The sequence below is a fragment of the Tigriopus californicus genome, chromosome 11, assembly GCF_007210705.1.
Source record: "Tigriopus californicus strain San Diego chromosome 11, Tcal_SD_v2.1, whole genome shotgun sequence".
Taxonomy (NCBI): domain Eukaryota; kingdom Metazoa; phylum Arthropoda; class Copepoda; order Harpacticoida; family Harpacticidae; genus Tigriopus; species Tigriopus californicus.
Genome location: NC_081450.1, coordinates 13,946,668 through 13,952,667, shown reverse-complemented (window position 1 = coordinate 13,952,667; position 6,000 = coordinate 13,946,668). Strand labels below are relative to the sequence as shown.

Below are 6,000 nucleotides of genomic sequence, written 5' to 3'. Positions count from 1 at the left end.
ATGCAGTCCCACCGAACGGGCTTAGTGTTTGCTCAGGTCCCATTTTGTAACAGAAAAATATAAGGAGAGAGTCTTCATAGTGAGAGATGAATGGCACGTGCTGGAGGCTATTGGTCTAAGATATTTAGCGGCAATATCTCACATTTTTCCCAAGAGAAAATAAACTCAAGGAGGGCTCTTTCCAAAGCTGAAAATAATTCTGCTAGGGTTTGGCTGTCCAATACTTTCTCTAGGTATTGAAAATTGGCTGAGACATTTTTATATGATTCTGCAACTTCCGATCCAATCAATGCCTGAAACAAACCGGTTCCTACTCAATCGGTCTGTTTCTCAACTCAGATTTGGATGGAAAAAACTTCCCTAATGAAACGACAATGGTCAGATCATCTCCTGAGGCTAAGGCCCTTCAACTTTCTTAAACGTCATTCGAACGCAAACCCGGCCACCATCAGGAGGACATCAACAAAAAGTTTCAATGGAAAAGACGCTCTTTATTGCATCCCACTTCCTGTAGCCAGAAGTGAATGCAGGAGGGATCGGAGAAGGCCCGAGGAAAAGACTCCCGCAGGCTCACGCTTAAACGGTACCACTTCAAGGCTACCACAACGTGCAACACCGAGCACAACCCAAGCCTTCAGGGTGGTCAATATTGATCTCGGAGAGGCGATGGTTTTGGGCCAGACTCTCCCAACCTTGTAGAGCCTTCACTTCTGGCTTAAGCAGTTTCCCTTTGCTCGGCATTCCTGATTTCAGAATGAAGAGCATGGGAACGTCGAAGCCTTGGAAACGCGACGGAAGGTGAAGGCTGGAGTCTGAAGGCCAAAACGAGAACCAGACAAAAAGGGCCTTCTTCCTCCTCCCCGTTACAAAGCGCAAAGGAGGATGAGGAGGAAGACGCGGAGGAAGGCGCGGAGGACGGAGAGGAGAAGGAGGATGGATTGAAGCGTTCCCAATGGCGGCCACTTGACAAGACCTATTCAAGGTGAATCGAAGCGAGAAGGCCTGCTTACTCGAACCACTACGAAGGAGGGACAGAGTACATTCCTGTCCTGTCGTAGTTCGAGGTTGAGCAAAAGCGTCGAGCCAGTGATCCACTCTTCATCTTAGGATAGGATACTAGAATAGCTCGGCTGACCCAACCAAGAATTTCCTGTTCGTTCTCACAACTTTGGCCGGCGGCCATCCAACAACAAGCTGAGAGTGGTGGTTGTGGTACTACATAGAAGACAGGCGCCTATCATCAATACCAAGACCACGTAACAGGACCAGAAGTGTGTACACTGTACATACACATTCAGCCAGTCGTGGTTCTTGTTCGCTCTTCTTTTTCTCGGGTCTACGCCTTCAACAAGAATAGAGGAGAAAAGAAAAGAACGAGAGGGAGATTGTTGCCATCCTTTCCAGTTCCAATAGGCTTCCTGATCTTGAGAAGAATAAGTGTGCCTCCTCATTCTCACCCTCTTCACCATCCTCCTCATGTTCATCGTTCTTGCAATCGCTCTGTTTCTGGAAGTGATGTGGGTCGATGAGGGACCTCGTTAGCCAACCTCTCGTCACCGGGATATGAAGATTGGAGCTAATTGACAACAAGTCAGCCGAAAGTGATCCACTAAGCCCCGCTCGAGCCGTCAACAAATTAAGATCACAATACAATATCAGATCGGATGAGGACACCGGTTTGGCTAAAGAGTGTCTGAAGAACATTGGACATAATTGGATCATCCCCTATCAGACTTATCCTCGCGTATCCATTGTCCAGTCAATGGTGGTGAAAGTGGCGGGACTCACGGCGGTGGTGGTGGCGATATCAACCAAAGCAACATCGGTAACCGCATCAGTGGTCGAAAATACGTGACGAAGAAGCATCTAGTCATATCTTGTGGGACCTGAGTGGAACTTTGCACCAAGTGATTAATCACAGTGCCTCCTTGGCGTGCCGATAAGAGCCGACAAGAGCCAGCCGAAACCCAAAGTCGCGGGTGTGCCATGATTCCAAGCAAATAAATCTCGTCAACCATGATGTAAACCAATAAGGGAGGATTGTCGGTGGATCAACAAACAAGGGCCAACCAGTCAGCCAATAAGCAAGCCAGCACTGCTACCTCTTGTGTTACAACAACAACAACTGATACGCTGTGTTAGAGTCCGTTTCGTCCACGTCCCAGTAAGTCCCAACTTTTTTGTTTCCGTTCATGGCATGTCAACATGGGCGTGAGTCTGCCGGCAGACCTACGTTTTGGGTGGGAGGGAAGGCATAGGACGGAGGAAGGGCCATAATCCCACAGATCAGTAGGGACCAATGAAACGCGGAATGAATGAATGAAAGTTCCGTGTTCCAAGTGTCAATGGGCGAAGATGGATCCGATATCGTAACATTGGCAAGAGAGAGCCAAGACAACATATCTATCATGGAGCATGCCACTTTCTCCCCGTAGAGACGATACAGACTCCCGACGTGCTCAAGTCATTGTCCATGGAGACTTGGAGGCCATTTCTGCTCGTGAAGGGACAAGGCCCATATCTTTGCCCAGATACGTAGATAGGCAAACATACTATATATACGTATGTGCAGATAAACGTAAAGCATTGCTAGCAGTTGCCAAGATCAAAGAGCCCAGGAGTTTGACCCAGGCGCATTCTTGATATACGATCGTTGGTTCCCAAGTATCATTTTATTGGGGAACGAAGGACGTTCTCCCTCGAATCAAGAAGAGAGTATGAGGCAATGGACCGATGGAATTGAACTTGTGTAGTGTATGTATTCCTGGCGATGAAGAACGCTGAGCTTCTTCCAAAGACAAACGAAACAAATTGTAACTTGGCAATGATGAAAAGGAAGACAGCACAAATGCACTTTCCCTCAAAATTGCATTCAAAGTTCCACGCTCACTAGAAGTTACCGAACAAGAGTTTTTGTTTATTTACTAAGGCTTAATGGAAGAGCTTAATAGGTTGGTGCATGATGTTAGTGTAGGTAATGCCAAAAGAAGTGACAATCACAACAAAAAATAACACCTCAAGCTTTTGATTATTTTGTCAATGGTATAGGTCTGAGAAAAGCGGTTTGTTCATTGGAGACGTGGTCTCAAGAGTCCATTCGCTTGTTGGTGAGATCCAGTTATTCGCTGATGGACGAATGATTTCGCATTTTCAACTCATTAATCTGCGGAAACTATGTTACAACTGTCAGAATTTCTTTTTAAGAGTTGTGAATATTTTCTCCAATTTTCTGTCAATTTGAGAAAAACCTCGCCACTTGTCCCATCGGGGTCAATTTCGTTCCATCTACATTTTCCTTTCATAGTTGGTAAATCTAAGCCTTGGACCATTCCCATAAATCTTAGCTGAACTTAAAGGTGGGCATACCTCATTTAGCAGGCCTCTCTGCTGTAGCCAAACAAATTCGGATGAGCAATACGAGTTTGCTAAATTAATATTTCATTGGGATCATGAACAACTTCCAAACCATGAAATGGACCCTTCCTTTGGAAAATAAGTTTGACATTAGGACAATGCATGTACCCTTTGCAATCCTAAAAGGCATAGAATTGTGAATTTTGTCATTTCAATGAACTTTGATTCGGAAAATGTAACGTAACCTTTGCCTTTTTTTGAAAGTATGTTCTTCATTTCACCTGTACAGTTCATGACTACCTAACATCTTATAAACGATAGGTCCGAACAATTGCTAACTCGGTTAGCTGTGAACTGGGAAAAAAATAGTCCAAGTCTTTGAGGTGAATGAGCTAAGGTTTTCTCTATTGCCATGACTATTGATCGCTTTAAGAAGACCATAGATGAGGAAAAGAAGGTCGGGACCAAACTGTAATCTAATGACTTCAAAAAGCATTGGAGCTTATGCTAAAAACACATATTGTACAGCTATGTCTTAGCTTTCCGCTTAATGAATCTGCATTCAGTGATGGTTATTCGGAAATATTTCTAGTTCTTCAACAATTGAAGTTTCTGTTATTGATCGTCATCCTGCAGGTTTGAAAAATGTCGTAAGCATCAAATGTGTACTATACAAGAACGATCCATGTGACGTACTGTACATAAGTACCCATAAAATCAAAGAAGCAAATCATTCTGGGCTCTCTCTTGAGAGAGAGAGACGAGTGCATAGCCCACGTCTGTTAATATTTCAATGCACTTCATTTATCACCCTCATGTAGACAATGCGCTAAGAGTTTGAGGTTGACAGATCCAATTAATTAATCCACAATCGAAACCAACATCGACTGAGTCACGAAAGCTGGCTGACGAGCTAATCGAGCAAAGAACGAAGCACACACTCACAAGCTCATGTGAGAATCCAATGAGCCCGTTATTTCCCACTCTTCGGGCAAAACGGGCCTTTCCCATTAGTGGGCTAAAATTGAATTTACAACCTCTTGTACCAACCAACCAACCAACCAACCAACGAAGGCACAGTACCGGTAGATACGTTGGTATGCAGTGGAGGCCCTCAAGAAGCAACGATGTACGTAACAGCTCTTGCCGAAGTAGAAGCAGGTGCGGGGGCGAAGGTGGGACGTGTGGCCCAGTTCCACATTGGAGCCATTCATTCTCATTGAGAAGCTCTTAAATAGTCTTTTACGAGAACTTCAGAACGGGCCCTACAACTGTAAAAAGAGGAAATAACCCACCTGACTTTCAACCTCAGGGCACACGTATCCGGTTTGGATCCAGGAACAGCAGGATCCAGACTACTCGGAGCTTTATCATTGACTTACTTGTATCGAGGTGGGAAGAAAAAGTCACCGATCACTGGGCAAAAAAAATTGAGCCACTGAGGCCACTCATCCGTTCGTTGAAGTGGCTTTGGCCTCACCAGGAAAAGCCAGAAAAAAGAGCCAAGACAATGTCTACGTACTGGCCTTACAATATGAGAGACTAGGGAACAACCTAAGTGAACGTGCTATGCCTTTTGATTTTATGACCAGCATCAAGTTTTTAATGTGGGGAGGTGGCCTTCCTGATTAGTTGTAAAGTACGATAGATATACTTTGGCGAATCGTACTTTTCTCAACTAGCGGCAACGGCCTCATGGCTAAAGGAATGTATAGGATATCGAATAACCATTGCTAAAGAAAGCCGAATCACTTAGGTGCTTGGAAAAATATCAATAATATGAGAGTTGTAGGACTGCTTCAAAAGTACAGTATCATTTACCATCAAAGTCAAATGTTATTCTACTTAACCTGACTTATTCTGCATTCAGGTAATGATCCAACTATAAAACCATCAAGAGTGCAACCTTCAACCGAGCACTTCCTTCCGTAAATGGCCAAATCCTTATGTTGAAATCTTAAAAGTAGACATTTCATTCTTGTTATGTCCTTCTGTGAACGTTCTGGCAATCAAGATCAAACAAACCTTAATTACCTCGAAAATCTGACTTTGCCTTCGGTCATAAAAGGATCTGGGGGCCTTCATCTGGAAAAACCTAATTTGAGGCCAATGCTTGAATGCTTCGTTCCATCTGTGAAGCAACGGAACAAGGAAAACGAGGCCAGTTTGTGGAAGCAAAATATTTTTGCTTTCAGCTTTGGGAGTTCTACTGGAATGAGTTTCCATTGGATTTGTTTCGTGGAAACAATCGTTTGAGAAAGACGGTTCAAATTCAAAACTCAACCCGGGCTCTAAATACGTCGGAGGATAAATCAATTTCAAGATTGAAATTGTCTGTAAACACAGACCGTCAACCAAAGAAAACAAAAGAAGATTACAGTATTCTAAGTTCAAGGGGGTTCGGTTTCTATTGGCTTTCTTCGGTCGGGCTTAAGATGACCGAAATGCCAACTGCTGGCAGTCTCATTTCATCATGCTTGTTTATCAACAAAATAAGACCAAATGGGAGAAGAAAAAAAACAACAGAACATGTATTATGAAGATCCCTCACAGAATACTCACTCGAGACTGGAGAGGTTTAAATTTCGGAGTTTTACTACAAAACTTGAGTCGAAGGCTCGTTGTTAGCAGACAGAAAAGAGAAAA

At 43.8% G+C, this 6,000-nt stretch overlaps 1 protein-coding gene across 1 annotated transcript in view; it reads left to right on the top strand.

Moving 5' to 3' along the window:
- The first annotated feature begins 745 nt into the window (after nucleotides 1-745).
- Nucleotides 746-6,000, top strand: part of LOC131890933 (uncharacterized) — a 30,172-nt gene continuing 24,917 nt past the window's right edge. Inside the window, exon 1 of the mRNA XM_059240390.1 lies at nucleotides 746-2,164. The gene's annotated coding sequence lies outside the window, so the exon portion shown is untranslated. The remainder of the gene's footprint in view (nucleotides 2,165-6,000) is intronic.